The 26,924-nt window shown below is 36.4% G+C and overlaps 1 protein-coding gene and 1 non-coding gene across 2 annotated transcripts in view; one reads left to right on the forward strand and one right to left on the reverse strand.

Annotated features, from left to right (window-relative positions):
* Positions 1–26,924, forward strand: part of LOC124630378 (galanin receptor type 3) — an 89,425-nt gene that overhangs the window by 56,536 nt on the left and 5,965 nt on the right. The window lies entirely within an intron of this gene.
* Positions 24,057–24,128, reverse strand: Trnah-gug. Its single transcript has one exon. It is a non-coding gene; the product is annotated as a tRNA-His (tRNA).

Here is a 26,924-nt window from a genome sequence, read left to right on the forward strand (position 1 = left end):
TTAATAGTTATTTGTAATCAAAAAATCCAATATAGGTAATGAAAACTTTAGTCTACCTAAAGGCAAAGCCGTGTAAAATTGCTTCGAAATAAAAAATAGCAGTTTGATATGGAGCCTACATCAAAGTGGTTTGATTGGGCCGTCACTCATACGGCGCCGGTTTGAGTGGCTGTATGTATGAGCTGACGGCTTCCATACTGCGCTTTGTGAAACAAATTGATCTGTGTGGCTCAGATGATTTAGGAATTGTGCTCGGGACTTTTGAAGGATTGAGCGTAGATACAGTTTTGGGCGAAATACTTACTATCGATATATGCTTAACGCTTATATATAAAATATCTCTTTGATATCTCTTTGGCATGCCATCACACGTGAATTTCTGAAGCGTTTAAGCTGAAAATAAGAGGAGAGGTAGCTTAGACCCAGGAGAAGGACGTAAGATAATTTTCATCACCATCCGGTCCGGTACGGGAGGCAGTTATTTCGCGACGTGGTTAAATCAAATCAAATATCTTTATTTTCAGGCTGCATTGCCCATAGATATATACCTTAATGACTAACATACATATTATATTATACAAAATTGTTAGTATATAAAAAACTTAAAACTATGTTAGTAGCACTTCACTATGCACTATGTCACTCCGTGCGGTTCTGCGGCACTTGTCCGCGGAAGCGACGGAACACCACGTCCTGTGGCCAGAAGTTCTCGTCCAACACGAGGTGCAGGAAACACGTCGGCACTAGCACCACAAACGCCTTGAAATTGGCGTTATGGCGCGACTCCAGCAGCTGCACTCTCGGGGCGTACTTCAGCTTCTGACGCACGTACTCCACGATGTCCTCCGCCTTAGTGGTGTAGTGTAGGCGGGAGATGTACCTACACCGGGGTGTTTGGCTTAGCGGCACGGATTTTGATGTTATGCTCAATAGGGCCCGTGCCGCAGCGATTCTTGTTGGTTCGCTGACGGCGCTTCCTCCTTTGCACCGTAACGAACCCCTCATCGTCAGCCCGGTTTTCGGATTCGGTCCCTTTACGGGCACGGACTTCTTCGTAGCATCAATTTTGCTACTGGTGACGCTAGCGTAGTCTCGATGTACATCTTGATGTTTCGTCGACGCTGCAGAAACAAGCAGCTGATCTAGCGGTCGAGCGGCGGCGAGCGGAGGAGCCGCAGGGACGGGAGCGGGGCAGCGGGGCGGACGAGGCGCGCACTGTGCTGACTCAGCATTCGGCGGTGACAGCGGTGACGGCGACAAAACTGCTGACGCGAAACTTACACCCGATACATCGAGGTACAGGTTAAACCGCGGGAGGATGCTAGTAATGTTATAAATGCGAAAGTAACTCTATCTGTCCGGCTTTGATGTCAAACCTACCTAATCGTGTGATTATAGTGTGTGCCCATTTAAATACGATTACGATACGGAGCGGGAATTTGTTCCGCAGATAACAGCAGTAATAAATGATACCTATGTCAAAAATGAAATCATAAAAGCTTAATAAAGTAATACATGTAATGGAATTTATCCATAATTTATCCCAAAAATTAAAGAATCATTTACCTGAATCTTCTTAAAGATTTTTGCCACCAATATTCTTACTATTTAAATAAATTCATGCAGTTAGAATTCATATCAATTTCAATTTCAATAATAGAATTTGTGTAACTTCAGAAAAATCTTTTGATCAAATAAATCAAAGATAAGATTAAAAGTCGCAGCCATAAAAATGAAAGATTATATTTGAAAAGAAAGTTTCATTCGAATGACGTCATTCATTTTTCGCTCAGCTTACCACGTTGTATGCAAAAACCAATTTATTGCAGGTACCTACACTGCAAACTTTTAGTCGGCCGAGAGTTGTTTTAGCTCATAAATTAGTATGAAGATGAACGTTAGTACGTACATTACAAATATCAGGTATTTAGCAGGTTTAGCGACTGAAAACTTTAACTGAAATAGTCGTGGTGGTCTAGTGAGTAAAGCACCAACCTCTCATTTATGAGTGTGTGGGTTCGATTCCAGGTCAGACAAGTACCAATGCAACTTTTCTAAATATGTAAGTACTTTCTAAGTAAAATCTTAGACACCAATGGCTGATAAAAAGGTGAAGGAAAGCATTTCGAGGAAAACTGCCAACCCGCATTGAGCAAGCGTGATGATTAAGGCTTCTCCGTGTGAGAGGAGGCCTGTGCCCAGCAGTGGGACGATAAAAAGGCTGTAACTTAACAACCACCGGGTCAACAGTCGGCCGACTGTTTAATCTGCAGTGTGCACGTACTCAAAAACTTTAAAATAATCTCATTTCACACTTTCTTGCTTTCAATACCTACCTATACATTTATGTATTTTCTCAGTTCAAATATATAATGGATGTTAAAAACAAAGTTTTGGAATACAAAATGGAAATTCTTCATAAATATTGTTAGTAGATAAATACTTACTAAGTTCGGTGTTAGGGATAACTTAAGCGGTTTATTTCAGTTCTTAGTAATCTGTCTTCTAAGTTACAAAAGATAAGGATAAGAGTGACTTCAGTGTTTTTATCATGAACGGATTTTACTTCAGTCTTTCTGAGTAATAAACTCATAAAAAGTACCTATATAAAATTTTTCAAAAAAACTTTTTTTCATTTATCACTTTCGCTCTGATTTTCACTAGTTTCCTGAAGTAACTACTTCGCGTACCAGACTAATAATACTTTAGAAAATAATTACCTAAATAGAATTTATTATAGAATTTTTGTACAAACGGATTGACGAGAGTATAGATTTTATAGATTAAAATTCATTCTCTAAATATTAATAAATAATAATCAATCGATTGCTAAACAAATACTCATAAAGCTTAGTAGGATATTCATATCACGGCCCCATTTTACTCCATAAATATCAGGAAAGGCCAGCAGTTGCTTATAGTTGCCAGATGTTGAGTTAGATTTTATATCACGTTGTGTAACTCACTTCGTTTTTAAATATAGAAAGTAGTTATGAAATTCATTCGGTCATTGCAATGTATCCAGTTAAAACATCATCTCAAAACAAATGAAAAATAACCTTTTAAATTTTCACTAACCGCAGTAATTCCGATGTATATTTTAAATTTATTATATGTATAGATTAACCTGTAGCGTGTACCTACAATGTAAACTCAAAGAGCGTTGGTCATTACTCAAACGTTTGACGCGCACTGAGCGGAATCACTCGCGGAGGTATCGGCTAGCTCGTGCGGTTAAATAATAATGTTTTACTAATAAAAAAGGTTATTATAGTCTGTTTTGTTTATATATTATAATTTGCATTATATACGTAAATTATAACACACATTTTATATGTCGAAATTAAGTTATAATGTTAATGTCTCTAAGCTAAGTTTTGATGAAAAGCATTGCTTTCTTATTCTTTATTCCATACGATTGAAAAATTAATAAATTGTGAAATTTTGAAGTTGTTTTAATTATCTATCATTAAATTCATTATAGAATTACAAAAAAATACTACTTTTCGGAGCCAATAATTTTACTTTGCGTAATTTTTTTTTTTGTAGCTATATCAAAACAAATATTCAGGTCAGTGCGTCAAATAACTAATGAAACATGTTATTTTTCGTACTTTGTAGTTTTGTGTCAAAGAGAATGTAGTACACTACCGTTGATTGGTACAGTAAATGTGTTTTATCAGTTCATATCGCTATTTATTTGATCCATCCACTGCTATACCTATTACTATTTGATGTGGAAACTCAATTAAAAGTCGTGCAATAAAATGTCATGTTTTATGAAAAAGGCTTTAGGTATCTTTCTTAATTAACGCCATGTTGCAAATAAACGTTTTCTATTTTCCATTACTATTGTTTGATACTTAGCAAAGCGGGCATTTTCGTTGTATACATTTTGACTGACGTTTTGAGCTAACTTCACAACGGAATAGTTAATGGATGAGACATGTATGTTGTACCTACCTAATTCAAATCTATACATATAATAAATCTGTAGAAAAGTAATTTTTGTACATTGAAGAAATTGACAAAAAAAATAGAAAGCATGTTAAAGGATAACTAACAGAACCCATTTCCATCATTTTTGTAATTTTTGTCTGTTTGTCTGTTTATCTGTTTGTTTGCTCGGGATTCACGTAAAATCTACGAATTAAATGCAGACAATGCTTATATACAAAAATTCTACGTAACTTGGGGTATTACTTAGTTTTTGTTTCATCGAAATCGATTCACTCTATCAAAAGATATGATTAATTTTGTGAATTCAAGATGTAAAATATTACGACACGCAATCTATTTGTCAAAACTGTACATTTGAATGTTGTACTTATATTAGTTGATCGGCCTATTATTAATCTTTACACAGAAAATCACACCTTTATAAGTAACTTCGGAAGAAAAAAAAATATGAAAATTTTGTTTAGCCAAGGTTAAAGTAGCTCCATCTGTGGTAAATAAAATACATCAAATTTGTCAAAGGCGCGAGGTGGTAAATGACAATATTACCATACATTCTTTATAGAGGATTATTATTTCAACAGATGGAGTTGTGTATTTTCCGTAATTCACCATATTTTAACACGTAGTGTAATTTTTCGATAGACATTTCAATAGTGTTTGTCAGTTTGCCGTGCCACATCAAAATCCAACTATAATTATTACCTTGATGAAAAGAAAATTAATAGTTCTCAGCCAAATTTAAAACGCTGCCATCTAAATTATTTTTTGAACATTATGTCAAAAATGATGACTTTAGTGGAACAAGTAATTACCATTTAAAGTTACAGATGGAGTTCATATCAGGATTTTTTCATAAGGCGATTATCACACTGCCCCGCATGATGCAGCGTAGTGCGTGGATGCGTTTTTTTCCGTTGTATGGAAATATCTCCGTTTGTATGGAAAACACGCATAGTCCAACACACTGAAAATGCATCCACGCGCGTTCATGCGGATCACGCACATACATGCGGAGAAACACGCACCCCCGCGCGTAGGTGCGGGGCGAGACGCAAGGTATGGCACACTGAATCCCGCAATGCCGCGCGTGATTTTGAATGGGCGTGACGTGTATATTTGAAAATGGAACTCGCTGTGCGTGAATTTACAAAACGCACCTACGCGCGTGAGTGCGTGAATAACCCGCACGATGATGCAGATCTGCACTCCCGCAGGAACGCGCGTAGGTGCGTCGACACGCAAGATGCAGCGTGATGCGGGGCAGTGTGAAGATCACCTAAACATAGTTTGAATATGTAAACTTAATCCTAGAAGAAATGAGGATCTATCTCTCGCAAGCGCTGCTAAGCGTGAGGAAGGCAATGTAGGATTCTGTAGCTTTAAAAACAAGCCCAGATACAAAGTGCAGATAAGAAATGGGAGCTCTCTCTATTTAATACCATACACACGTAAAATGCTTTATGCGTCTGAAAACGTACAAATTACGCGCCGCATACCAGAGACATACTTACTTTCAACTTCTGATCGCAAATACACTGTTCACGATTACGAACAGTCTCAGTAAGACCCGAGCCAAGTCTAAAAACCCTAAAAAACACCTTTTATATAAAACTACGTTTGATATCATTTAATCACAAAGACAGAATTGTTCTCTGTTGCAAATCCTTTCCACCTATATCCTATCCTAATCCAGAATGCATTGCAGGTGTGCATTGCACAAAAACCAATGGTATCCTATTCGAGAAGTCAAAAGAGTTGACCTGCCAACGTCAGCTTCTGCGCTAAGCAAGTGTTTTAATAGTACCATCAGAATTACATTCATCGTTGAATGAGGTGAATAAATTTTCAGAAACCACAATAACAGTAGGAGCCAAAGCGTATTATCGCTTCATAGAGCTCTGATTGGCCCCAGGTGACCAAGTCAGGTCTGATTTGTTCGTTCATCAGATCTTTGAAAGTGTTTCGGTGGATACTTACTGTCGTCCTGTTTACGTGTGACACAAAATATGGTATATAAACGTCCTCCGCAAGAGCGAAATTTTCCCGGTGTGCGGTAGTGACGCACAGTATACAACACTTATGTTTCTTTTGATTTGCTGGCTCCACCAAGAAATGACAAATTGCGAGCGTACATTCTGAAAATCTTGGCAAAACTACAGGTTTCAAGTACGAACACATGAAGTGGACTCTCACAGATACGTACATTTTGCCTATTCGTGAACTAATGCAAACATTTCGGTGGAGTCCCGGCTTAGGCCTCCCCCACATTAGGCGTGCGCGATCCTCGGGCGTGTGAGTAGCGCGGGAGCCGCGCGTGCGTCGCGAGCGCGGGATAAGTAGTATTTTGACGATTCTATATTGCCCACGCAGACGAAGTTGCGGGCAACAGCTAGTAATAACATAAATATTATTCAAGCAATTTTTTTGTGTTTGTTACTTGTTCAAGCGCAAATAGCTGACCGGATTTAATGAAACCTGGTGATAATATCTTAATTATCAGAATAAAATAAAGGGTATTTTTTATTCGGGTGCGAGTATTCAATGCGAGTACAGTAGAAATAAAAAGGTATAGACAAATACGTAATTCCTAGATAACTGCAGTTTAAATTAACAATGCATCTCCTTTTTTAATTACGTTTCATCCACTTCATTGCGTATTAACTCCTGTGCATAACAAAAGCGATGTTTGCTCGGATACTTGAATGAATAAAAAGTCCGCCATTTTAGTTATTAATATTTCGTTTCCCGTGCAAAAGAAGTTATTTAAAAGCAAATTAAAGCTCCTACGTGCAGAGAAGTTGAAAATAAAGGATTAATTTTAAAGAATAGCTTTGCTTTGTGCGAGCTTTTAAATTTTTTTATAAAATTCTTTGTGTTTTGTATTAAGACCTAATTTTCGCACAAAAAATGGTTACTAAAGTTTATTTAGAATTCATACCCAAACACTAAAAGCAAAAAACATTTTTTTAATCAAAAACCTATTCGGCCTAGAACTTTTCATCAAGTGCATTTTTTCACTGTGTTCTGTAACTGCAGACCACTGTTTTATAACTTACCTAAAATAGCATAGTGTCATTACACGGTAGGTAATCACACAAATAATGAATACCAAAGTGCAAAATTTCTCACTACACAACCAAACTACCAATATTCTACAAACATTGCTTTGTACACAAGATCCTTACTCTGCTATTAATTTTGATACAAACTTGTGCTAACTTAAACTAAGGTTAACATGACACGTGTCTATTCCTATCATAAGTCCCAAACTTGCAAGTTTTACGAGGCGGATCACACACTACCATAACTTAGTCATATATAGAAATTGTTGTCACAGGATTTATTTTGCTACCACCTTTTAGAGAGATGTAAAAATAAAGAGATTTTTCAGACAGAGCTTTGTGGTGTTTTTGATTAAAAAGGCGTACTGTGAGCTACAATTTTATTACTCTTCAATTAATGTGAGCATCCTTATGACGTGCAGTATGCATTCTATGTTGACTATAAATAATACATTTTTAGTCGACCGTTACTTGATTACTGGTACGTTATGTGTGCACTTTTCAACTGTCAGGTCGACTGAAAGTTTTCAATTTTATACATTGGTGGGAAACATCACATTTTTCAGTCTGCGAAAGCTCTTAATGTACCTACCGCACTACGATGTCTCAGACAAAATACAGAGAAATCACAAAAAAAAGAGTAAGTAATGGAGAAATGAGTTCGTAGTGTGAGACCCACCTTAAAACAGAAAATAAACTAACAGTTGTCTATTCTAGTCATACGTCCAAAACTTGTATGCAAGACTTTTCCTTGCCTCGTGCAGACGTAACTAAAATACTACCTCTAGGTGTTTTCAACTTTCTTGTTTTGAACAAAATTGTAGGTAACTGGGTTTCCTAGCTTGTTGCCTACGTAACTAAATTGTTAATTCAAAGTATCGTTGTAGGAAAAGTTCTTTGTAGATGTTTTTCGTGAGGCGTCTGTTTTTTAAGACTTACTATGTATTGTATTGCAAAAATGCAGTTTTATTTATTGTATTTTGTTGCTTTATGATTTTCACAGTTTTTTTTTACGAAACAAAATACACTGTAAATAAATAAAACTTCGGGTATTCTTCTCTGAAATGCAAGTAGCGGCAACCGCATTTACACTACAAAATAGAGGAAACGTTACAAAACAGTATTTACAGAATTTGTCACTTCAACTGTAAGAAGTCCACTACTGAACATAGGACTTTCCCCATTGATTTCCAAGAACACCGGATAGCAGTTTTCTGTATTATCCAACCTGTTTGGTAGTCGTCCTACATTAAATGTACCAGATCTGGGATGATGTCAACTAAATTAAACAGGCATAGATCTAGTCGTGTAATCACCTTAATTGTTACGTTTACTAGACAGATAACTAATCGACGTGTAATAATATATTCAATTAGTTCTAGTTTAACTACGGATTACTTGAGCAGATTATAACGTACTCAATATAATAGTAGGAAGTATTAGGACTTGATACTCTGTGAGCAACTTATAGTGCCTGAAACCCATAATTATGTATTATAAATTCTTTATATTCTTGACTAGCTATTTCCCATGGTTTTACCCGCGCACCGCAGAAACTACTTCGCGCATCCGGATAAAAGATAGTCTATGTCAGCCAGGTATAGTGTAGCTTCTCTACCATTACAGAACCATTACATTTTCAAATCGAATCAGTACTATCGGAGCTGTCGAGATGTTTCAGCTATATTATATTGGTATAAATTATAACCTATAAATTCTTCCTCGATGCAGTTAAAAAAAAAAACTATAATAATAATAATAATGTCCCCCCCAAGGGGCCACCTTGACGTGGTGGGGGGGCTTGTGGGAAGGCATGAACAGTAAAATTGTCACTACGATCATGACAACCCTGTGCCATCAGGTAATCAGGAGGTACTAAGCTAAATTAAATTGTCTTTACACCTTGACACTACCCTTTCCAACTAACGGTCCCAACTTCCTAACCTATCCCTTCCCTTATCTTTACCTACACCCTCCAACTCCCTAGAAAACGGAAGCTTAAAACCTTTACCCTTCAGGTATCAGCAGGACTTAGATACCTAAAATTCTATTCCCATATAATTTGTTTCTTTCTTCCTGTCTCTTTAACTATCTTCTTAGGTATTAAACCTATTAAGTTAACTTCCCTATGCAATGCGACTACGTAATAGAGTATTACCCCAGGCGGGTACCGGAGCTAACCGCGATGGAGAATCCCGCCCCATGGCTTCCAGCCTGGGCTGCCCTTCGTATTCTGGGGGGGGGCACCGTATCGCAGCCAACTGCTCAGTCCCAAACTGCTGCAGATTCACATGACGATGAGTCATCATGTTCTTCACTTTTTTCATCAATCCCATCATCATCACAATCATTTTGCATCTCACCATCACCATCATTATCATCAGCTAGTATACAGTCGGTGGATGTTGTACAGGAGACAAATTTTGTCAATGAGCCTGTACCCAACACTAGCACTGCACCAATACGTAGAAAATGGACTAAAGAAATGAACGAATTCATCCTACGTACTTATCTTCATCTCACTAACATGGAAACCGATACCAAAACATATCTTCAGCCCTTACACACACAGTTTTCATCAAAATTCCCATACATGCAAGTAAGCCGACAGAGAGTGGGGGACCAACGCAGGGCCATAGTTAATAAGAAACTGTTACCACAAGATGCAATAAACCGTATTTATGAAGAAGTAAGAGGTCAATTACACATATTCCCCACTCAAACACAACAACACTCTACACAAAACATTACACTACACACCAACACTGGACAACGAATGAAATGGGGTAACGAGTTAAACGAATCAATCATGAGAATCTACTACACAGTAACAGAACTTGAAACAAACAAAACATCCTATAGAAAATATTTGCACGAAGAGTTCATAAACCAATATCCACAGTTATCTCATATTACAGAACAAAGATTATCCGATCAACAAAGAGCCATTGTCAACAACAAATATATAAACAATAGTCGATTAGCAGAAATTAAAAGACAGGTATCCGATCAGTTGAGGAGCAGCAGTAACCAAATTGATGACCAATCAAACACACAAACACAACACAACACAGAAAACTACAACGACAACTACCAAACACTTAACACTGAGCTTACAAACATACAAAACCCTAACTCACAAACTAACAACGAACCTCATATTACGTTTGACATAGGTCAGGACGATTTAATTAACAATATCGATATTGAAGCTTTTATCCCATCTCAAAATAATACTGACACTGCCCCAGAATTTAACTCCGTGATAGAAGACACATTCACACAAGCAAAACAATACTTCCTAGACACACATCCTACCAACAGACCATTCATACCGAAACAAAAGACATCCAAAAAATTCTCAGTTATAGTAGACTACATAGATACCAAAATTCTACCCAACAACGTAAACGCTGACACCAACTTTAACACTCTACAGTCCATAATATACTGCGCAGCATGGACGGCAGCAAAATGCAATGGAGCCAAAATTTCAGAACAGATACAAAACCAAAATCGAAGGAGCGTACAGAAAAAGCCAAAGTGGCAGATAAGACTAGAAAAGAAAATCGACAAACTAAGAGCAAACATCGGTAGGCTAACACAATACGCTAGAGGCAATAGAAGCCGCAAAGTAATAGCAGCAGTAGAAACAGTAAAATCAACATACCAATTACATGCACAACACGAAGATTCAAATACACAAATAGTACACTTTCTGGACACACTGAAACAAAAACTTAATGCTGCAGCTAGTAGACTCAGGCGATACATGACATGTACAGAACGTAAATCACAAAACACAAAATTTATCAATTATGAGAAAATCTTCTACAGGAACCTCACATCTATAGTTCGGCCATTCAGAGAATGCGTTCCTGACACGTCGCGATTGAACTGACGACGTAACTACATTCATTGATTATTGATATAATAATGTTGTTTTAATGCTCCTCAATTGTTAAAACGGTAAACAACCAGCAAAAATATTTTTATCGTAACTGCAACGCCATTGCAAAGTTACGTCGTCAGTTCAATCGCGACGTGTCAGGAACGCATTCTCTGAATGGCCGAACTATAACAGCAACACTAATCAACACACTCTTGAAACACCTTCCCCTGAAGCCCTCAGAGAATTCTGGGCAAATATATGGGAAAACCCAGTAGAGCATAACAACAACGCTGAATGGTTAAACCAAGTTTCATCTGAAATCAGCGAAATGAACTATGAATTTATACCAATAGACACATTCATAGATGTCCTCAAACGTACACACAGCTGGAAAGCACCAGGCACAGACAATATACACAACTATTGGTATAAAAAATTCACTCGCATACACCCATTCATACACAATCATCTGAACACATTCATTAATTCACCTCACTTACTTCCAACATACATCACACATGGAGTCACGTATATGATACCAAAGGATACAAACGACACCGTCAATCCAGCCAAATACAGACCAATCACCTGTCTACAAACCCTATACAAAATACTCACCGCCTGTATAAGTGAAGTAATATACACCCACCTAACTACACACAACATACTGGCTGAACAACAGAAGGGATGTCGTAAGAACAGCCAAGGTTGCAAAGAGCAACTTATAATCGACGCGGTCACCACAAACAGCGCAGTTAAAGGCAAAAAGGAGATTCATGCGATGTTTATAGATTATCAAAAGGCCTTTGATTCCGTCCCTCACAGTTGGTTACTACATGTCTTAGACCTTTATAAAATCCACCCGACACTTAAACATTTCTTACAATCTGCCATGCAAAACTGGCAAACCACACTTAAAATCAATCAAGGGCCTTCATCTGTATCTACCGAACCAATATCTATAAAACGCGGAATTTTCCAGGGAGATGCTCTAAGCCCATTGTGGTTTTGTATGGCTCTAAACCCACCATCTCACTTACTCGATCAAACTAATACAGGATACACACTATCTAACAATGACACACAACACACACTGACACACCTCATGTATATGGACGATATTAAATTGTACGCAGCTGACACAAACGACCTATTTAAATTAGCCGACACTACTCAACAGTTTTCCAATGACATATGCATGCAATTTGGCGTAGACAAGTGCAAAATCTTGTCAATAGTCAAAGGTAAAGTACAAAATAACACTTACACACTTGACTCTGGTGAAACAGTACAACCAGTCGATCAAGACAGTACATACAAATACTTAGGGTTCAAACAGTCCAGACAAATACAGCAAAAGATCACAAAACAAGAACTACGTAGAAAATTTGCACAAAGAATCAACCTCATCTTAAAAACCAACCTTAACTCCAGAAACACAATTAAAGCTATAAACACATTCGCAATACCCATCCTCACATACTCTTTCGGAATCATACAGTGGTCTAATACCGACATTCAAAATCTACAACGCACTATTAACACTTCATTCACTAAACACAGAAAACACCACCCCAAATCATGCACACAACGCCTTACACTACCAAGACAAGAAGGAGGAAGAGGATTGATAGACATACACAACCTACACAACAAACAAATATCGACACTCAGAACATATTTCCACAACAAATCTGAACACTCACCACTACACAGACACATCACAAACACCGACATACAACTAACACCACTCAACCTACATGACCGAAACACACAAACTAACGAAACAATAACAAACACACAACAAAAAATAGCAGCATGGTCCACTAAAGCCTTACACGGAAGACACCGAGCCTTCCTGTGCCAGCCACACGTCGATAAACTTAAGTCGAACGAATGGCTCAGGAGAGGCGAGTTGTTTCCGGAGACCGAAGGGTTCATGCTCGCTATACAAGACCAGATTATAGCTACTAGGAACTATAAAAAGTATATTATAAAAGACCAAACTCAACCGACTGATCTATGTAGACACTGCAACACTGCGTCTGAAACGATACAACATATTACGGGAGCGTGTAAATCCCTTGCACAGACCGACTACAAACACCGGCATGACCAGGTTGCAGCAATCATACACCAACACCTAGCTTACAGATACAAACTCATAGATAAGATAGTACCATATTATAAATACAAACCTGAGACAATTTTAGAAGGCAGGAATCATAAAATCTACTGGGACCGCACAATAATAACAGATAAAACTATTCATTACAATAGACCGGATATAACAGTACACGATAAGACTTCTAAAACAGTGTACTTAATAGACATTGCAATACCTAATTCACACAACATTCAAACCACCATTTCGGAGAAACTGAGTAAATATCAGGATCTCGCGATAGAAATAAAAACCCAGTGGAAAGCGCAAACCGTTCACATCGTCCCCATAGTCCTGTCATCTACCGGTATCATACCCAAATCTCTTTTACAAAGCCTCAACACACTACACATGCCTGCCCATACACTACACATGCTTCAAAAAGCCACCATACTTAACACCTGCCGCATTACACGTAAATTTCTTACATCATCCACACTATCATCTACATTTTCTATATAAGCATCCCTTACACGCTTGGCTCCGGCCCGCATGTAAGGTTTTATACTCTCTTTAAAGAGAAGAAAAAGAAATAACATAAGATAAATAATAATGTCGGGACACCTTTTCACACACGGTCGGTTAGCCCCATGGTAAGTTATTTATTAACTTGTGTTATGGGTGCTAACACAACTGATAAACTACATATAGCTACATATATACATATTTATAAATACATATTGTAACACCCAGACCACGACCAACAAGCATGCTCATCACACAAATATCGACCGAACCGGGAATCGAACCCGGGACCTCAGGTTCGGCGGTCCGGCATGATGACCATTGCGCCATCGAGGTCGTCAAACTGCTCTACTTTGTGAAACAATAATAAGCAGGACCGAATTAATTCCACGATCATTGAAAGCTCGTATTCTTTATGGAGATTCAAGACATCTTAACAAGATCCAATCAGCTCAACTGAAAATAAAAATACATAAGTACATACCTACTAACGTAAGATAATTTTCTTCAAGGTAAAGAAGTTGCAGGTGCAGATAATATTTGAATGTATGTCACTCTATACACATAAAATATTTATAGGGCTATAAACTTCCAACCTTATAGCACAGTGGTTTGTTTGATCTTAATGTGGGTTTGTATTCTTGGTCCATATCACGATTAGGTACTTACTACGTTTTATGTGGTTCCGATATATGCAGTGTCGGTCAAAAGGCGAGTCGGCACTTTATAGATCGTTTGGAAATCTGAACGATGTCAGGGAAAGCTTTGTGCAAACTGTGTGAAAGTGTAGTAAGAGAAAAGGTTTTGAAATCAAGATGAGCTGACTCTAATAGAATTAGATATTATAATCAGCTTTTTGCGAAATGAGAAATTCTGTTTGTTGGTTAAGCTTTCACGTTTGCTGAACTTCAATGGTTTTCCTACAAAAAAAGTTAAACCGACGTTAGTCACACGTTTAAGGAAAATTCTCTATATAATCTATATAACATTCTCTTTGAATGTTAGGTTAAGCTTCTTAGCCACTGCGACAAAAATAGTATAAAGCCTGAGTTATTTTAGTGCCAATCATAGACCCGTGACACAGCAAAACTTTTGTCATGACATTTATTTTATCAATTATAGTTCGGCCATTCAGAGAATGCGTTCCTGACACGTCGCGATTGAACTGACGACGTAACTTTGCAATGGCGTTGCAGTTACGATAAAAATATTTTTGCTGGTTGTTTACCGTTTTAACAATTGAGGAGCATTAAAACAACATTATTATATCAATAATCAATGAATGTTATTACGTCGTCAGTTCAATCGCGACGTGTCAGGAACGCATTCTCTGAATGGCCGAACTATAGTAAACAATGTGACTGTGACCTAGTTATCCCATTTATCTTTTTGGTTCAACAAAGGCTGTAACTCAAATATTAATTCATATTTTGCGAAGTTCATTCAAATGATTTCAAGTCTATTGGTTTTAACTGAACCGTGCTGGGACATCAATCAAAAGTTACCCATTTAACTTTTGGTTAATTTCTGGGACAAGTCGTAGAACAAATAATACAAGGATTTTCAAAGATAGATGAATTATTGTTTTCTTTGGTATTTGATGTCGAAGGACTATTTGAGTTTCGTGCCTTGCTTTTTAATTTTGGAATTGATTTCAGTGACGATTTAATACTTTTGGTATATAAACGATGATTTTTAGGGGTCCGCACCCAAAGGGTAAAACGGGACCCTATTGTTTTCGCTCCTCTGTCCGTCCGTCCGTCCGTCTGTCACCAGGCTGTATCTCATGAACCGTGATAGTTAGAGAGCTGAAATTTTCACAGATGATGTATTGCTGTTGCCGCTATAACAACAAATGCAACAAATGTAAACTAGAATTAAAAACATATAGTTTTGGGGCTCCCATACAACAAACGTGATTTTTTTGTCCGTTTTATAAATAATGGTACGGAACCCTTCGTATGCGAGTCCGACTCGCACTTAGCCGGTTTTTTGCTTTTGTTTTAGTATCACTATTAGGAAGTGATTAATTTACTAAATAAAACATTTATCCTGAATTAACCACATTTGAACCACATAATCTATGAAAAATACATTGCAATTGCATGCACAAAAAAATTGCTAATATTCTCAAAGATGTGCACTAAACTTTTCTGGGAAATACATGTATGAGGTTTCTCAGTAAAACACGATTTTCTTTTTATACCATAAAATATTTTTTACGCGAGTGTGACTTCATAGTTATGGTGACCAAACGACCGAGCTTTTTGGGACATATCTGGTTTTTAGTGCTACCCGACCGGTAAAGTTATCAATTTAGAGTATACCCTGTTTTGCAAATGAGATATTATAGAGTGCTATACTGAAGTAGCTACATACATTATCTCTCTAGTTAGGTACATAATAACATAGCAGAGGAATGCTGATATCTTGACCTTTGACCTTGACAAATTAACGCATATGAAAAATTACATATGTAAAAAAAAGAAAGTTCCAACACACCTTATTTTCAGGTTTATATTCATATTAAGCAAACTCTGACATATTAAACATTCCACTGAAGGTTCAATGTCAAATTAAAAATATATAAATAAATCCTGCAACATTAGGCATGATGGTCACCCTACAAATGCCGAGAGTTGATGTCACTGCGGACACTCTCGATTCTTGTGACGTCACTTGACCAGACTTCTTGGAAACCTTTTCTATGTTCTCAGAAGTACAATATATTGTTCAGACCTTCCTCAATTGACACTAAATTCTGATTACCATTTGGTTATGAGTATAGTGGTAATAATATTGTATGAGTGTAGTTTCATTAGTATAAAATATTTTTATGGATAAGATAGAAAATACGTGTGCCATCCGACTATGACACGTTCTTTTTTTATTTAGGTATACCTTATAGTGAAAACCTCGTTAAGTGTAGTTAGTAAAATACGTAACTTTTTAGGAGGAAGATATGGGTTGTGTTTTACGACATTATTTTCCTAGAATAAATCAAAGAACAAAAATGCATTAACGAGGTTTACACTTTATAACGTCGATATCTGTTATGTGTAATCAAGTTTTGGTAACTGGTATAATACTAACTACAGCTCTATTTTACTGCTAAATTAATTTTCACGGACGCTTTGAGCCAAACACCCTTTAATCTTAATAATAATATCATTATAGCTGCCACGCTACCTCAGCTACTGTACTGAGTAAAAGATTTGGTTTAAGTTCCATGTCAAAAAAGTTTTTAAGGTAAGATGATTTGGCGTAAAAACGTAACCCTCCTTTTGGCGCAGTGGGGTAAAAATTTAGATGTCCCCAAAACTGTATATAATTTATGTATTTACCATTTATATAACAAGTAAATAAAATTGAGTATTAAAATTCATACATTTTATGGTAACCCTACAAAAACTCAAGGTCAATACAATCAATGACTGTAGCCTTAAAATGGAAGTACCTACTTTAGATATTCCTGCTTACCCAAGTACGGTATTATGAATACTTTCCAGGGATTATGGAAATTTTGTCGCGAACATCGATATTTTGCAAAGAAACCACCAATTTGTTGATGTTGGCTAAAATAATTTGGCCTGGAAAATATATTTTTTTTTTCTTCCCTTTTTTTGTGGTTTGGTCTCCTTGGGTCTTAGGAAATTGTATTAAAGATAAATTCTTTTAAGAGTGACATACTTTTTGTCAACGCTGGAGGCTTTTTCTTACATAGATAGGGCGCAAGCATTAATCATTGCGCTGTCTTCAGTATGTGACCATTACAGACTTTTTTGTAAAACCTATACTTATTTGGTGGGAACTCCTTTAAAAATAAAAGCATAAATCGTCCTGATAATCTGTTCATTATCGTATTTTTTTGACGGTGCAGGAATGTTAAAAATTAATGTTTTTCAATGCAATCATTGTAATTTGTCCACCTCACCAATTAATAAAAAATACAGTTCGATAACCCCATCAAACCCACAAAAATACTTGAATAAAAATACATCTTTGTTAAGAAGATTGATTTTAATGAGTCTGTCACCTTAATTTATACATAAACGGGACGGATTAATTTAATATCATCTAATTAGCAGAGAGTATACTCATCGAAATATTTATGAGTAAGTCCAATTAACTCTGTCGCTTCGTTGTTGTTTAATTTACTTTTAATTTGTTTTTAATTATGCGTAAATAAATAGGTTGAACCTGTGAATATATTTTTTCAATTTTCGTAAAACTTTTCACTGATTAAGTACCTATAAAATTTTGAGCAGAATCTGAAAGTTAATTAGTGTCATCAGTTTTTTATAATCTAAAGTTAATTTACGCATATAATAAATATATAAAATACGAACAGTAGCTACAATCTTATTGATATTCCAACATTGAAAGTATGCACCACACATCTGTTGAAGATACTGAAAATACATAGCCTGATTATAATGTCTTATAACACGAGCCAATATTAGGCAGTTGAAGTGGTCAGCTCCCTTAAATAAAAGCAAAATTTCAATAAAATCAATACTTCTATATCTATAACCTGTCAACCAAACCGAACTGCACAAACACCAGTATGTTGAGTATCCAAACAAGTATGACGTCACAGCCGTGAGAACTGTCAGCTGATGTGACACAGCATTGTTGTGCTTCCTCATCTAGCTATATCAACAGCATGGTGGCTGCATTGAAATGTTGCATCAATATAGGTGATAGGGAAGATCAACTGATTAATTAGAAGCTGTTTATCACGTTTGCATTTGAACTTTCTGAATGAAACTAATGGTAGTAATTAGGTAGTAACTCTCTTCATGTATTTCGAGGGGATTGGTGAGCAGTGACAGCGATTCTGAGGGGAACCATTTACATTTTTTTGCTAAAAAAATTCTGATATTTTTTAAAATTGCTATTTTTTAATAAAAGTTTACCTACATAACCTGTCAACTGAACAAGTATGACGTCACAGCCGTGAGAACTGTCAGCTGATGTGACACACGACTGTTGTGCTTCCTTAACTATATCAACAGCGCGGTGGCTGCATTGCAATGTTGCAGTTGACCTCGAGCTGAAAATGGTATCATTGGTTTTTCATCAATATTGGTGTCGGTGTAATAGGGAAAATGAATTGATTAATTAGTTACTATTTATTTCGCTTGCATTCGAACTTTCTGAATGGAACTAACAAAACTGTACCTATGTACTTGTTTTTAGATAATACATTATTTTTGATAAAAAGTAAGACTATATCTCCATTATCAATCACGGATATCCATAGTGAACTCAAACTGTATCAAATCAACCGTTATCCCGTTATTTAACAAAGCAGAGGCAGATACTATTAGGTACTACCTCATCATCAGCCTATCGCAGTCCACTGCTGGACATAGGCCTCTCCAAGTGCACGCCACTGAGACCGTCTTGCGCAAGTCATCACTCCACCGTGCCTGAGGACGTCCTACACTACGTTTGCCGAGGCGTGGTCTCCACTCTAGAACTCGTTTACCCCAACGGTTATCGGTTCTTCGGCTAATATGGCCAGCCCACTGCCACTTCAGCTGGCTGATTCGGTGGGCTATGTCGATAACCTTGGTTCTCTGACGGATTACCTCATTTCTGATGCGATCCCTCAGAGAAATGCCGAGCATAGCCCTTTCCATAGCCCGCTGAGCGACTTTAAACTTGTGAACCAGCCGTACCGACAGTGTCCACGTTTCGGCTCCGTAAGTCATGACAGGTTGGACGCACTGATTGAAGACTTTTGTCTTTAGGCACTGTGGGATCGACGATGTTAGGACTCGACGTAGCTTCCCAAATGCAGCCCAACCCAACTGAATTCTCCTATTCACCTCGTCCTCAAAGTTATTTCTACCTAACTGCAATGTCTGCCCGAGGTATACATATTTCCGAACAACTTCGAGAACTACCTACTTGACATATATTTTTGTGCAAATGTTAGGAGATGAGTCTCGAGATTAAACTTAGTAAATATTATACAGTCTCAAGAATCCATCGTTCGAAATAAAAACTCTAGTTAAATAAAATTCGCAGTACAATTCTCTGTATATATTTTTTTTAATAATTAATGCAAGCTTTATTAAAGCAACGGAAAATCTTTAAATCTCCGTGAAATTAAAATCGAGTACTGAATAAAATATCGCTCGTGTTGTAATTAAAACAAGATGAGTATTTCGGATACAAAATCATTCGATTTATATCGATTCCGGACTCGAATAATTAAACCTGAAATTGATTCGATTTTAATTTGTTGCAGAGTGGATATGTAAATAGACAAACATAACATAATGTGTTTTTTGTTATAGGATCGAGTTTGTATTTCTATGGAAATCGTCAATAAACGGGTTTCAATTCTCATACAGCGAAATAATTACCGCTAACTACGGTTGCCGATTTCATACTTTAAGCTCAGATTTCGTCAATATGTTTTCTTCCGCTCATTCAGTCATTGGCGTCTAAAATAATAAAATATACATGTTGCATTACCTTGCTTGACCTGGGATTGAACCCACTCGTAGTCATTTGGCATCTAAGATATACATACTCAGACTACATTAGTACCTACATGACCTGGGATCGAACTCACTCGTACTGAATAAAAACCTACAGGATACCATGACTTCCACTACACTTAAATACGTAAAAACTTATCAAAATAGCGATTTTCCACAGCAAAAGAATCCGAACACAAATACACACAAACACCCCCTTAAACGAACGGTCTATCATTTTTATTATGTCCACTTATAGTTACCAAGACAGTTATTACGCTCGAGTTCCAAAGAAAAACCGTTTTAGCAAAGAAAAGAGAAAAAGTCGTTATCTTTGACGAGAAGATGACAATGCCTTGAGCTAAACTGTAGTTAGGGACATTCTTTATAAATCGTGGCAATGCTGACATAAGCCGGGTAAAATGGGAATTACGGTAAATACGCAATTGTTGTAAGTATTAGATGGCATTTGTTTGTTTGCCGGGTTATAGAGATTGTAATAGGTAAGTAAATATAATTAGCTTCCATACCACTGTATGACTGTACAGTACATGGTACAGTGAAATGTATAGAAGTATATTTCTGATAATTTTTTAAATGATGTCTGTACCCCACAAAGTTTTTGTCATGTTATTGAATCATGTTAAAGTCTGTCAAGAAAATTAGAAAATAAACAAAAATCATCTTTCGGCACGCTAATACGATGTAGGTAGAGTAGAGAATTAAATAATAAGGATTTTCGGAAAGGGTCTCCTAACATAGTTCTCGCCTCTAAGCATTTTTTTTTCGATAAAATGCTAAAAAGTTCTGCTCCGCACTATGGGAAAATCGCGTATGTTTCGTCTCAAAACTCCGTATCTCAGTTATTTCAAAACTAAATGATCTGTAATTTTGCACACATATACTTGAAAGTACAAGGTTTAATAAAAAAAAATAATAATTTAAAAAAATATGTTTATTAATTTATTTAAAAAATAAAACTTAAAAAAATACATGCATTTATAAGAAAAAAAATTTTTTTTTTGTAATTTACTTACATTAAATATAATTAAATATCATTGTATAACGAGAAAACAATAATATACAAAATTCAACAAGCTCCTACAGATTTTTGTTGACAGCAAGAAGGGACTTGGCTTCATCGAAAAGTTCTTTCGATATTGTTTCTGAGGTATTTCTCAAACTTGATATATATGGATCAGAAGTGTATAATAAGGTATGGAAAACGTCTGTATTGGTAGCCGCTCTTGAACACTTTCTAGAATGATGAAGTCTAAACTTTTTGTAATCCTTGTTGCGGGATTCTTGAGCGTCTTCGGACAATTGTCCGATAGGTAAAATAGCATAGTACTCAATGATTTTTTCTCCGTGAATAAGTATTTTATGTACGGAGGAAGGCATATAATACCAATTATAAATATTTACGTACAGTTGGGCGGTACTATATGCGTATTCACCGAACTTTTTTGAATCAATAGCCATTCCAGATGACATAGTTTGTAGTATAATGTACATTCGTTTTATAAGTTCTACGTCTACACCTGTAATGTCTGCAGAGCAAGAGTAATTCTGAAAAAATCTCCGAGCTGTGTTTCCATCATTACTATTTCCAGTGCCTTGTCGAGGTTTATCGATATGCAGTCCCATTTCCTCCCTAAACCGCTTTTGTACCAGTTTTTTCTTTTCGTCTTTGTTTTTTTTATTTTCTGGTGTAGTGGCTGACCACTTTTGGAAAGACAAGTTATAGGAAATGTGTAAAATCATCTCCATGCTTCTAATCCAAGCGTGTAGTGTTGACAGTCCATATTGAAATGAACTTTCATTCACATCTCGTGTCCTAACTGCCTCTAAGTTATTCATTTGCCGAGGAGTAGCACCACAAATTGTACAAGAAGCGCTTGAAGGAGTTTCAGTTAAAACTTGTGCTACTTTACCATCAATCATGGTTAAAAATAGGTCATGAGTAATTTCAATTACTTCACCATTCTTATTTATCATGGAAGGGGACAGGATTTTAATTTGATTTTTGATATCAGCCACAACAGACGCGGTTTTTTCAGGAGTTTCTTTGGCAAATTCTATTAATATAGGTCGGCAATATCTTACGGATGAGCAAGCTTCATTTTTCCAAATAACGATATTAGTTGTCACATCTATGAGTTTAATGGGTACAAGTGAAGCAATAAAAAGGTTCGCATCTGATATGAAATCGCTTTCTTCGGGCAAAACTTGCTTGTATTCACTTTGCCCTGATGACCCGTCACAACCCCATTTGCAGAATAGTTTCAACTGTCTTAAACCGTTTTTGTAAACTGAACCAATTAGTAATATACGAGCTACAGTATGATCCAATAAGTCCTGCAGATTGACTTTTGCACTTATGTTAGTAATGGTTATGCTCGAATCTGGTGGGTAACACATCTTCTTCGCTTCGGCTAAAGTTGGATAAGAAGGAAACACTGAGCAGTTTTTGTCCGCCAAACAAATTCGAAGTTTCCCATACTGTTCTTTGTTAAGGTCTAAGTCAATAAATGTCCGTAGTGCTTCTTCCTTTGTAAAAGGTGTAACGTCTTCAGGGTTCTCAGTTATGAATTTAAGAAACTTTTTCTTATCATTTTTTGGCGCAGTTCGTATAATATTAACAATTGTGGCCTCCTCCGTCTCACCCATAGACCGCAACTCCTGAGTATATGCATTGAGCACACACTCCAATCCGTATTCTTGTATTAATTGCATGTTTTTTCGTTTCTTTGTTTTTTCTGAAGATGCTTCGTATGGTTTCGATGGTCTGCCACCTGCACTGCTTCCAGATGTATTAGGGTCATTAACTGTGACTCGACACTCCAGTGGAACACGAAATTCACCATTTAACCAGTCGAAGTTCTTACTTTCAAAGCGTTCTCTTTTCCGGGATGCATTTCTCCAGCGTTCGTTACATTTAGACACCAAGTTTCTTTGAATGTAGGAGATCACAGTAGCCATATCGTCTGGTGACAAATTGAAATTTTCATGCAAGTAGTCTTCTATATTATTCCCATTTATCAACAAATTGCACAACTCTCGTTTACTACAAACAAATTCACCCATTATTTAAAATCAGATAACTTCTGTGAATATTTGAAAATAGGTTTGAACTGCTTTTTAAAAGCAACTGAATTTCTGACGAACAACTGTGGATGTTTCAGGGTTCGCCTTTCTTTTATAGGCCAATAAAATAGTGATATGTGCAAAAAGATAAGAAACTAATATTTGCATTCTTCCCATAACCTGTTTTTAACTTGACCCTAATAGATAAAGTGACCATATTTTATCATATAAGGTGGTCAAAACTATATCAAAACCACAAATAACTATTAATAATACTCATCACTGTAATGACCATTTTATCAATTTGACACAATAGATAACAGATGATTATGTGAGAAGTAAAATCATATTGGAAAAAAATATTTTTTTTATCTCGCGATATGTTTTGGCACCGTGTCAGAAAAGGCGCAAGTATGCGCAACTTTTTTTTTTCTCCTTGTGTAAACTAATGTATAAAGATCGTAATACAACAAATATCTAGACATCGGCAAACAGCGGCAACCGGGTAAGTCTCATTAAAAAAAAAAGTAACCCGAAAATTATACCATCTTAAACTACATTGGTTAATTTTTATTTATTTATTTATTATACATAATATTATTTAAGAAACGTTATGAGGAGATTATAAGCATTTCAAAAATGTATAATACTTATACATTTATATCAAAAACTTTCGAGTAATGTGGCGTTGAATTGTAGTAATGTATTGTGCTAAAATCACATCATTGAACATGGGTTAGCTTTGATGCCTTTTTTTATACATTTAGGTTAGCAAAAAATAATTTAAAAAATATAGAAAAGAAAGCTCATTTATAAGACTAAATTAATTAATTAGTTTTACTCCATAACAATGACTTTCAGGTGAAACGGTTTTGAGACGGCCTTGTATGGGGCTTTCCCATAGTGCTCCGCCGCGACAGTGAGTACACTGCCGTGACCAGGATTCGAACCTGGGTTACTACGGCCACAACGTAGGGTCCTAACCACTAGACGATCACGGCTGTCGGAGCTGGTAGTAACACCACTTAATACCGCGAACACTTTGCCACAGAAATATAACTCCATAAAATTAGAAAGTCATCTTTTGAAGTACTTGTTAGTATCGACAGGTAGGCTTCGTAATTTGGTTGTGTTATACAAAGTGGAGCACTTTCTCTTCGGCAGTGTAGCGAATAAATGGTGTTGTAATTATGTTAACAAATAATTATTGTGTAATGTATTGAGTTTATGATCCGAGTAAATTAATACTGTTGTTAGTCTTTATAGACTATGTACATATGTTTAAGATCGATGTATTAGATTTATAGCCAAAGATTTCAAATATAATAATGTGAGTTTAAGGCAAAGCTATTGTATAAAAGATGCGAGACGGGTATCAGTCGGGTATCCGATTTTTATGCGACAATAATTCACAAGAAAATTATCATTACAATGAATATTTTTTAGTCTTTCTTAAAATAATATTGCAAAAAAAAACATAATAATTAATAGAGGATAGAGATTTTTATATCTAAAAGGAAATAGGTAGCAAATATCTTCTTCATTTTCTAACATCGTTAATTTTCTTATGACCTTGGAAGAGTTAATTTGATTTAATTAAATATAACCGCCTGGATAGTCAAGATCGACAGTTTTAATATCAATTAATATCGTCGTCAATTTCTTTATTAAACTGAGACCAGTTATATTTTAAACTAACCGTTTTCCCGCAGTTTCACCCGCATCCTGTGGAAACTAATGCCCGTGAAGGGATAAAATATAGGTAGCCTATTACTCGGAAATAGTGTAGCTATGCAATAGTGAATCGTTTTTTCTTTCAGTTTCGGAGCCTTTTTTCTTCAAGGTTTTATTTGTTACCTCTTTATTATAATATTAGTGTAGAAGTAGGACATCGAATAATGGCGTCCACGGCCGATTTCGGCCACAGCGGCTGTTCTCATTTAAGGAGACCAGCCAGCTGCGCAGGACATATTATAGTGCACGAGCATTTGCGCAGACACAAGTGAACTCCCTATTCCTTCACTCTCATAACCCGATGGGATGGCAATCTGAAACGACCGGAAAGAGATCAGGCGCAGGACTGACATTTACCTGCTCGGGTGAATCAATCACCAACTTCCAGACTACGGGCTGCTTTGTGAAATTTTAAGAAAACCCACAAAGCGATTTCGGCCCGACCCGGGAATCGAACCCGAGACCTCGAGCACAGCAGCCGCGCTTGCGACCACTAGACCAACCAGGCATCGAGACATCGAATACAACCTATCTAACGAAAGTCCTTGAAGAAAGGCTGTACCAAAAATATAACGACTACACATAAACCGTTTTCTTACCAAAACTTTAAATAACCCTAATAACTGTCAAAAGGACTTTACAACAGCGTTTAGGCGTGAAATGTACAAAATTGTATTTTATAAGGGAGCTACATCTTGAATATAAAACAGTTCCCTGGCGGGTAACAACTTTTGGGCAGGGGACTGACAGTAGTTCTGTGGTGAATAACAATGATAGGGATGATAGGCTGTCTTGTTTCGGGTCAGAGGTTGGCAGTTGATGTTAGTTGAATTTATTATGAATTCTATTCAGTTTTTGGTCAAGAGTTGAATAGGCCCTTATATTGTTTTGAATATTAAAGATATGACACATTCATTGTATAAGGTAATTAGGCCATACATACAGTCATTCAATAATAGAATAAATACGCAAACACGGAAAACAGCGGTTTAAATAATAATTAAAGTACCTAATTTACTGAGGACCTAGTCACAGGCAGAAGCTAGTTTAAGAATAAATTGCGAAGTAGGAAAAAACCCTGCAACAATTTAGGAACAAACAAAAATAGATGTTCATTAAAATTGCAATTTTCAGTCTTTCATCTTCATTTTATTACAACAAGTCTGTTCACAAAAACAAAATTAGATATCTACTAAGCACGAAACGATAGCTAAAAAGTTTCATCAACAAACGATTGCAAGTGTTCTTCAAAACTCAATATGGCCGTCTAGACGCGTTTAAGTGTAATAAGGGACAAAAGAGGTTCCATTCTTTATTTTATAGTTAGCCACGGAGGAAGGAAAGATAGCGGAGATGCCATAAAGGTAGGTCAGGCGCCATCTTGTAACGTACAGTAAGATTGTGCAAAACGATCAATTACTAGAAGTAACAAGGCATTCGGGTTCTTTATTATTTATTTTCAAATTTTTGTACACGCACATATTAAAGAAAGATGACAGGAAAGAAAGAATTTACAAAGGTAATGCTTATTTCTAAAGAAATCTCTTCCAGCATACCTGCGAAAGGAAAATGAGAATAAAAGAGATGTAAACAGTGTGTAAAAAGCAAATGAAAGGAAACAGAAATTAAAATGGAAGAAAATTTGTCAAACCACGACATCCCTCAAAGATTGGTGATTTTATTTTGGAAAAACTGAGCTGGTTCCAAAGAAGGCGTCTAAGGACTAGTAACGTTGTTCGTCCCCCGAACACCCGCGTATTGCGTTATGACATCTCCGCTATTCATTTTGTTCTCCAAGTAGACGACTAACGTCGGTGGCCAGTAATAGTTACTTTTTATTCCTACGCTATTTGTATTGATATATAAGATAACAGATTGTGGACGAAGATAAAATAGCTTTTATATGGAATGTGTCCGTAATATACATTGTACACAATATACATTGATGCTACAATGTGGAGTAGATAATATCGACCGACTTACATACTTCATTTTATGTTCAGTGGCTTAACTTTGAAACAGGCAGACATAACTTGAATATACTTGCACACCCAAAAATCCTC

Source organism: Helicoverpa zea, chromosome 1 (genome assembly GCF_022581195.2).
Source record: "Helicoverpa zea isolate HzStark_Cry1AcR chromosome 1, ilHelZeax1.1, whole genome shotgun sequence".
NCBI lineage: Eukaryota > Metazoa > Arthropoda > Insecta > Lepidoptera > Noctuidae > Helicoverpa > Helicoverpa zea.